Below are 8,499 nucleotides of genomic sequence, written 5' to 3'. Positions count from 1 at the left end.
AAAAAACAATGAGGTAGGAGAATCAATGGTACTATTACTATTACTGTTACTATTACTATTACTATTTATTACTATTAAAACGTACATTCCACAACTTCCTCCAAAGGAGCCCAGGGCAGCAAACATATCAATACTAAAACAATATGATTAAAACTTTTAAAAACAGTTAAAAATGGCCTTCTAAAAACAATTAAAACAACCTTCTAAAAACAGTTTAAAACTCCTAAAAGCAATCACCTGTTCTCAAACTAAAATCTAAAAGGGTTGCCAGGGACGTGACTTTCAGCCATCAAATGCCTGGGTAAACAGAAATGTTTTTTAAATTTATCCTAAAATTAATAGTAAGGGAGACTGACACACCTCATTAGGGAGGGCATTCCGCAAATGGGGGATCACCACTGAAAAGGCCCTGTCGCAGGTCATTGCCAACTGGGTAGCTCCCAGTGGCAGCATGACGAACATGGCTTCCCCTGCTGATCATAGGGCCTGAGATGGTTGATACTGGGGAAGTCACTCTTTTAGGTAATTGGGTCCCAAGCCATTTAGGGCCTTGTATGCTGGTATTATGACATTGAATTAGGCCTGGCAGCCAGTGCAGTGTTCTCAGGATTGGTGACACATGGTTCCGTTGGGCTGCCCCACTTACCAACCTAACAGCTGTATTCTACACTAGTTACAGCATCCGGATCATCTTCAAGGGCAGCCCTACATTACAGTAGTCTAGGTGGGAGGTCACCAGAACATGGACAAATGAGGCCAGACTATGCTGATCCAGGAACGGCTGTAACTGGAGAACCAGCGTAAGCTGGACATAAGCACTCCTAGCCACTGAAGCCACTTGAAACTTCAGTAACAAATTGGAATCCATGAGTACTACCAGACTACGAACCTGTTTCTTCCGGGGTAGTACCACCCCTCTGAGAACAGGTTGTACACCTAATTCCCAGACCCATCCACACCACCTGCATCTTATTAGGATTAACCCTCCGTTTATTGGCTCCCATCTAGTTCATCAGTGCTTCCAGACACCTGTACAACACCTTCACAGTCTCTCCTGATTGTGAAGGAATGGAAAGATAGAGCTGCATGCCATCAACATATTGATGGCACCATGCTCCAAATCCCTGGATGACAGAATGGTTTCATATAGATGTTGAATAGCATAGGAGACAAAATGGACCCTTGCAGGATCCCACAATCAAAAGCCATGGGGGTGAGCAACAATCTCCTAGTACTACTTTCTGGTAGTGACCCTGCAGGTAGGAACAGAACCACAGGAATACATTACTCTCCTTAAGTCACTCCAGAAGGACACATTAGTGTCAAAAGTCACTGAGAGGTCAAGGATAACCAACAGGGTTGCACTGCACTGTCTTTCTCCCAATAAAACACATCAATAAGGGTGACCAAGGCTGTTTCAGTGTCAACACTGGGCCTGAAACCAGACTGGAATGGATCTGGAGTGTTTGTATAAGGCAGCTTTCAGTGATAAGTGTTCCAACGTATATTCTTATACCTTATTATTATTGTGCATATTTTAGGGTTGCCAGGTTAGCCAGGTTAGCCAGGTTTTACCTGGATTCTTTGCATGCCACCCGGAGCCTGGCTAGCCCCTTAGGTGGCCTGGATTCTCAGCTTTAATTTAAAAAAAAAATAAGTTTCTAGGTGGTCCGGTTCTCTCTCTTTCCTAACACTAGAACTCGTGGACATCCAATGAAGGTGAATGTTGGAAGATTCTGGACAGACAAAAGGAAGCACTTCCTCACACAGTGCATAGTTGAACTAAGGAATTTGCTCCCACAAGAGACAGCTATGACCACCAACTTGGATGGCTTTAAAAGAGGATTAGACAAATTTATGGAGGATGAGACTATCAGTGGCTACTACCCATGATGGCTATGTTCTGCCTCCATAGTCAGAGGGAGTATGTTTCTGAATACCAGTTGCTGGAAACCGCAGGAGGGGAGAGTGCTGTTTGCACTCAGTTCCTGCTTGTGGGCTTCCCATGGTTGGCCACTGTGAGAACAGGATTCTAGACTAGGTGAGCCATTGGTCTGATCCAGCAGACTCTTATGTTCTTATGTCAAAGTCTGGCATAAAGCCAGTGAGGAAAATGATGGTAGTGCTTTCCTGCAAAGCAAAGCAGACTGCTAGTTCCAGACCACTTCCATAGTAAAGCATCCTTCCCCTACCTGGTGTCCTCCAGATGTTTTGGACTACAACTCATATCAGCCTCAGCTGGCATGTCAAGCTACCATTTTTCTTTTTTTTTCTTTCTGAACATGGTTCTCATGTATTGGCTCAGGCACTGGACAGCTCCCTTGCCCCCAATTTTCCTGAATTGTGCCTGATAGACTAACTGAGGAATTGCACAGCTCCCTGAGCCTCAAAAAACAGCCCTTTGACACTCTTGCACAGCTTCATCTGAAGTGTCCTGGGCTTGAGCAAAAAACATAAAAAGACTTACAATATTTGTGTAATTTGAAAACTCGTTTGACAAAAGATTCATCCTTGTTTAAAAAAAAACCGGGTTTGAACAGATGTAAAAACCTGGGAAAATTTGCTTCATATTCTTCATTCATTAGAGAGCAACCTCCCATTTACTCCCATTAATTTCACATATTCACAGAAATAGAAACACAAGAAAATGATTTCCTATAGGAAACTTCACTAAAATTGCAAAGGAAATCAGACATATTCAAAGTGACCATCTGAACTATATCAACTGTCTTAATAAAGTTGCTTCCTCCCTGCTAAAACAAGATCAGCGCAGCACATGTCTTCTTTCTATTCTTTGGGCTGATTGCAGGTGTCGCCACCACTCACCATATGCTCAGAGGCACATGTTACCAAATTCTTCCAAGCTACACAGGAAGTGGATTGGACTGTGAAAGACCAACCCAAATGGTGTTTGCATTTTGACTAATTTGTAGGGCAGTACAATATCTCAGAGAGGAGGTCAGGTCTCCTGCTCCCCTGGTGCATTCACTATAGCTGCCCAATTTCCCTGCTTTTTAAAGTTTGATAGAAATAGCTGTGGGCTATAGGTCCAATCTTAAACCGAAAGTTTTTTTGTCTATTAGTGAATATATATATATATATATATTTATAGAGTTTTCATGGTAAGAGGTATTCAGAGGTTTGCCTTCCTGTAAGCCTACGGCACCCTGTATTCTCAGGCAGTCTTCCATCCAAGTACTAACCAAGCTTGAGCCTGCTTAGCTTCTAAGATCAGACAAGATTGGGCATGTTCAGGGTAGTATGGCTGTAGGCCAGCTTGTATTAGGGGAACTATAAAAGTCTTGTCTGTCTCTCTTTCCAGAATTCACTTACCCGCCCTTGAGGGAGCAGTTACCGGCTCTTGAGCTCTGCCTCACACAATGATTTTTCCACATTCAACATCTCCACAATGATCCATATTGCTGGACTCCATGTTTGGAACAGATTGCTTTGGGGGAATACAGGTTGTGTGTTTTTTACCTAACAGTCTCATTGGCCTTGGTTTTGGGGGTTTCTCTTCTCTTCTACTCCACTGCTCCACAAAGGGACTTGGGATAATTGGTGCTGGGCTGTGGGCTTGTTGACGTAGTTTGGTCACATTAGTAGGGCTATGTGGGACTTACACCCCCCAAAGGAAAATGTGATGTGCACTTTGAGGCAGCTTTATGGCAAAAAGGGGATCCCTAACTTGTACCAAAGGACTTTAGGACCCAGAAAAAGGGAAAGGACCTCCTGTCAGACATGCTCCAACTACGCACCCAAAGTCTTGGAGATTAGGCAAAGGACGTCAGGTAAACTTCCCTTACCAAGAGGTGACTAGCAAGGTGCAAGCAGGGAATTCTGTTGGCTTAACTCAAGGGAGGGTTGGCTTGGTCATAATATTCAGGTTAGGAGGAGATAGCAACGCTACTCCGGCCTCAACCTATGGCTGTACAGCTATTCAGGTTCTGAATGTAGACTTTTTGTTACAGAACATAAATAAATGTGTGGCCCATAGTTAGCCCAACATCTGTGTCCTATCTCTTTATTCTGGACTCTGGGTGTATTAGCTATTTCGTTGGTCCGCCCCCAGAGACTAATGGATCTGGATGGTTTCCAAAGGGCTCTGGGGAGTTTTCCGGCTGATAGGGCTGGCGCTCCTGTCGAAACTCTGGTTGAACTGTGGAATACAGAAATGACCCGGGCGGTTGACATGATTGCTCCTGAGCGCCCTCTGCTGTGTAGAGCTCGTACGGCTCCATGGTATACCCCAGAGCTGAGAGCAATGAAACAATATCGGAGATGGCTTGAGTGCAGATGGAGACGAACTCCTAGTGGATGCAATTATACACTGGTAAGTGCCTATGGTAAGCTGTATTTAGGGTCAATGAGGGCAGCAAAAATTATTTTGCTGCCACTATCAAATCATCAATTTGCTGCCCAGTGGAGCTCTTCAGAATGTCTGGGGTCTATTACACGTTGGCCCCAAGGACATGGTAGAACCATCTGAGGCCCGCTGTGATGAATTTGCTAGGCATTTCTAGGATATAATCTTTAGCATCCACCAAGACTTAGACTCCAGTGTTATAGCAGATGAATCAAGCGAGGTATCCAGAGCACAGCCTTGTCCCAATTTCTTGGATGAGTTTCAGTTGGTGCAGCTTGAGGACGTTGACAACGTGCTTGGACAGGTTCATGCAACCACTTCTGTGTTGGATCCTTGCCCTTCTTGGCTAATAAAAGCTAGCAGGGATGGAACAGCCAGCTGGGCCAGGGAGGTGATTAATGCTTCTCTGCGAGAGGGGGTGGTCCCTGGCGGCATGAAAGACCACTCCTGAAGAAACCCCCCTGGACCCAGAAAATTTTAATAACTATAGGCCGGTGGCAAATGTTCCATTCCTGGGCAAGGTCCTTGAACGAGTGGTTGCAGGCCAGCTCCAGACACTCTTGGATGAGACCAATTATCTGGATCCATTTCAGTCGGGTTTCAGGCCTGGTTTTGGCACAGAAACAGCCTTGGTCACCCTGTATGATGACCTTTGTCGGGAGAGAGACAGGGGGAGTGTGTCTCTGTTGATTCTCCTTGATCTCTCAGCGGCTTTCGATACCATCGACCATGGTATCCTTCTGGGGAGACTGGCTGAGTTGGGAGTGGGAGGGACTGCATTGCAGTGGTTCCGCTCCTACTTGGCGGGTCGCCTCCAGAAAGTGGTGCTTGGAGAACATTGCTCAGCACCCTGGAATCTCCAGTATGGGGTTCCGCAGGGGTCAGTTCTGTCCCCCATGCTGTTCAACATCTACATGAAACCGTTGGGTGCGGTCATCAGGAGCTTTGGAGTGCGTTACCATCAGTATGCTGATGACATGCAGCTCTATTTCTCCTTTTCATCTTCTTCAGGTGAGGCTGTCAATGTGCTGAACCGGTGCCTGGCTGCAACAATGGACTGGATGAGGGCTAATCAACTGAGGCTCAATCCAGACAAGACTGAGATGCTGCTAGTGGATGGTTCTTCTGATCGGATGGTGGATGTCCAACCTGTCCTGGATGGGGTTGCACTCCTCCTGAAGGAGCAGGTTCGTAGCTTGGGGGTTCTCCTAGAATTATCTCTGTCACTTGAGGCCCAGGTAGCCTCAGTGGCACGGAGTGCCTTCTACCAACTTCGGTTGGTGGCCCAACTACGTCCCTATCTGGACAGGGATAACCTGGCTTCAGTTGTCCATGCTCTGGTAACCTCCAAATTAGATTACTGCAATGCACTCTACGTGGGACTGCCTTTGAAGACGGTTCGGAAACTGCAGCTTGAGCAAAATGCAGCGGCCAGATTGGTAACAGGGACCAGACAGTTTGAACATATAAAACCGATTCTGGCCCGCTTGCACTGGCTGCCTTTATGTTTCCGAGCTCGATTCAAGGTGCTGGTATTGACCTATAAAGCCTTACACGGCTTGGGACCACAATACCTGATGGAACGCCTCTCCCGATACAAACCCACCTGTACACTATGTTCAAGATCAAAGGCCCTCCTCCGGGTGCCTACTCCGAGGGAAGCTCAGAGAATGGCAACAAGGAAGAGGGCCTTCTCAGTGGTGCCCCCCAAATTATGGACAGAGCTTAGAAAAGTTACTTTTTTGAACTACAACTCCCCTCAGCCCCAGCCAGCATGGCCACTGGATTGGACTGATGGGAGTTGTAGTTCAAAAAAGTAACTTTTCCAAGCTCTGATTATGGAATGATCTGCCTGACGAGGTGCGCCTGGCGCCAACACTGTTATCTTTTCGGCACCAGGTCAAGACTTCCTCTTCTCCCAGGCATTTTAGCATGTGTTCTATATTGTTTTAAATTTTTAAATTGTGTTTTAAATTGTTTTTAAAAGATGTATTTTAAATTGTATTTGTTTTTAGTTATTGTAAACCGCCCAGAGAGCTTTGGCTGTGGGGAGGTATACAAGTTTAATAAATAAATAAATAAATAAATAAATTTACATGTTATTTGTTATGTCAGTGGAGTTATTTACTGGCTTTTCAGTGAAAAAGAAACAGGCAAATTTGCGTTATTCTTTTCACTTCTAGGGTGACTTTCCCTGACAAATCCTATGCAGTACTTGTGAAGGGGTCAAGGAAAAGGTAGAGGAAGACCATTCAGATCTTTTGGGAAGGAGTAGCTGGATACTTGGTACTCTTTGCAATTATGGTTGACCTGCCTCAACTCTCAAATCATTTTATCACCATAGTGTTGTTTCTTGGGCCAGAGTTTGTTGCCCTAGCACAACAAATCCATTATAAACAAAGTATCAAACTTTTTACAGTTTAGAAAGTGACAGGGGAATGCCTTGAAAAGTGTGGAATTTATTAATTAATTGGAAGACATATAAACACCCTACAAGCAAATTGGGATGAAGATTCATTATCACATAACCTCCCTGCAAACAAATCAGAATAAATACACAATAAAGGCCTGGATATAATCTGACCTCCATGTAAGCTTTGTGCAAGAAATCAGGGTGACTGCTCAATAAGCTGGTCACCTGAGGGGCTCTTAGTGCCTCTACACATATGCAGAGTACTTTCCCCTTCATAACTGATAAATCAAAGGCATCTCCCAAATGCCTGAGATTCAGGGACAAGCTGCTGTTCAGGCTTTTGTCCCAGTACCTCTTTTTAATGAATTAATTAATTTTAAAAAATTAAGCACTGCCTAGACTGCATAATGGCCATGGTCACTCAATGGTATTTCATTTATTGCGAAGTCTGGCTCAAAATGGAAAGCTCAAACCAGCTTGCCAACACATCTTTCATGAAAGGAGGAAAAGAAAGCTTCAAAAAGAGCTTTGGATCCCCCCCCTTAATTCAAAAGTATAAGCAAGTCAGGAAAAGGATATAATGTTTGTCATGGGGATTAGCTCCCTACTGTGTCTGTTACATACGAGCACATTGAAAATTGCCAGAAGACAGCAGAAACTGTTCTGCATCTCTGCAATTGAACCAAATTCCTGGCATCAATAGTGCATGTGTGCATGCACACACACGCAGAGTCTCATAGTGCAATCAGAGTACAAGACAACTCAAACCCGGGGTCTTAGCACAAGCCTTCTCCTAAATCAAAGGCCATGGGCAGATTATAATGAAAGTTCCATAATCGTTTGCCAGAGGGTATCTGGAAAATGCTCAAATACTCTCAAAGCCACATCGAATCTTGCTTGTTTCTCCTCAAAGCAAGTGCACAAACCTAACTTCTAACACAATAATTGGCGAAGAAGATCTCATTTATTGTGTAGAAAATAGCTACTGTTTTTTAAGGATAGCTTCCCCATAGACTATGACATGAAGACTGCAATCTTGCTTAGTTGATCACTCAGAGCTCAGCCGGGCTTCCTCGCAAACAAGTGAGTTTAAGGGGAATAAATACCATTGAACTTAGTAAGACTTACTTTTGAGTAAGCATACATGGGACCTGATTAAATGGCTGCAAGGGTAATTCAGAAATTCTGAAATAATTCAGAAGTAAATCCTATTCCTTTCAATAGACTTCTGAATTAGTATGTTTAGGTGATTAGATGCATGTGTAAAAGGAAATTGGTGATTTTTGCCTAACAAAGGATCCACATTTTTCACTGTGGGTGTCTGACCCAAATGATAATTCAGACCTGAAAGTTATCTGATTAGATTTGATATTTATCAGTTACAGCAAAATCCTTAACGTGATTATTCAGAAGTAAGTCCTACCAAACTCACTGAGATTTATTTCCACCAACTTTCTTAAGACTGCAGATTTCCAGACAAGAATCACAGACTTCCAGACAATAATCACATTTTAAACTGACTTCCTTGAATTTGAGTTTTATTATAATTTTAATTTGGGATATTTATTTTAATGTTTTGACAGAAATACTTTATTGTGTATTTTAATTATGTGGGGGGGTTGTAATTTGTTTTATACTTGTAAACCACTGAGAAACCACCGTGGCAATTAAGCCAAATTAAATTATGCTGATGATACTGATGATGATATTTCTCCAATAG

The 8,499-nt window shown here is 43.6% G+C and overlaps 1 pseudogene; it reads right to left on the bottom strand.

Moving 5' to 3' along the window:
- Positions 1-3,154: 3,154 nt before the first annotated feature.
- Positions 3,155-3,273, bottom strand: LOC133384704 (5S ribosomal RNA; annotated as a pseudogene).
- Positions 3,274-8,499: the final 5,226 nt, after the last annotated feature.

The sequence above is a fragment of the Rhineura floridana genome, chromosome 4 (assembly GCF_030035675.1).
Source record: "Rhineura floridana isolate rRhiFlo1 chromosome 4, rRhiFlo1.hap2, whole genome shotgun sequence".
Taxonomy (NCBI): domain Eukaryota; kingdom Metazoa; phylum Chordata; class Lepidosauria; order Squamata; family Rhineuridae; genus Rhineura; species Rhineura floridana.
This window is presented reverse-complemented; position numbering and strand designations above follow the sequence as displayed.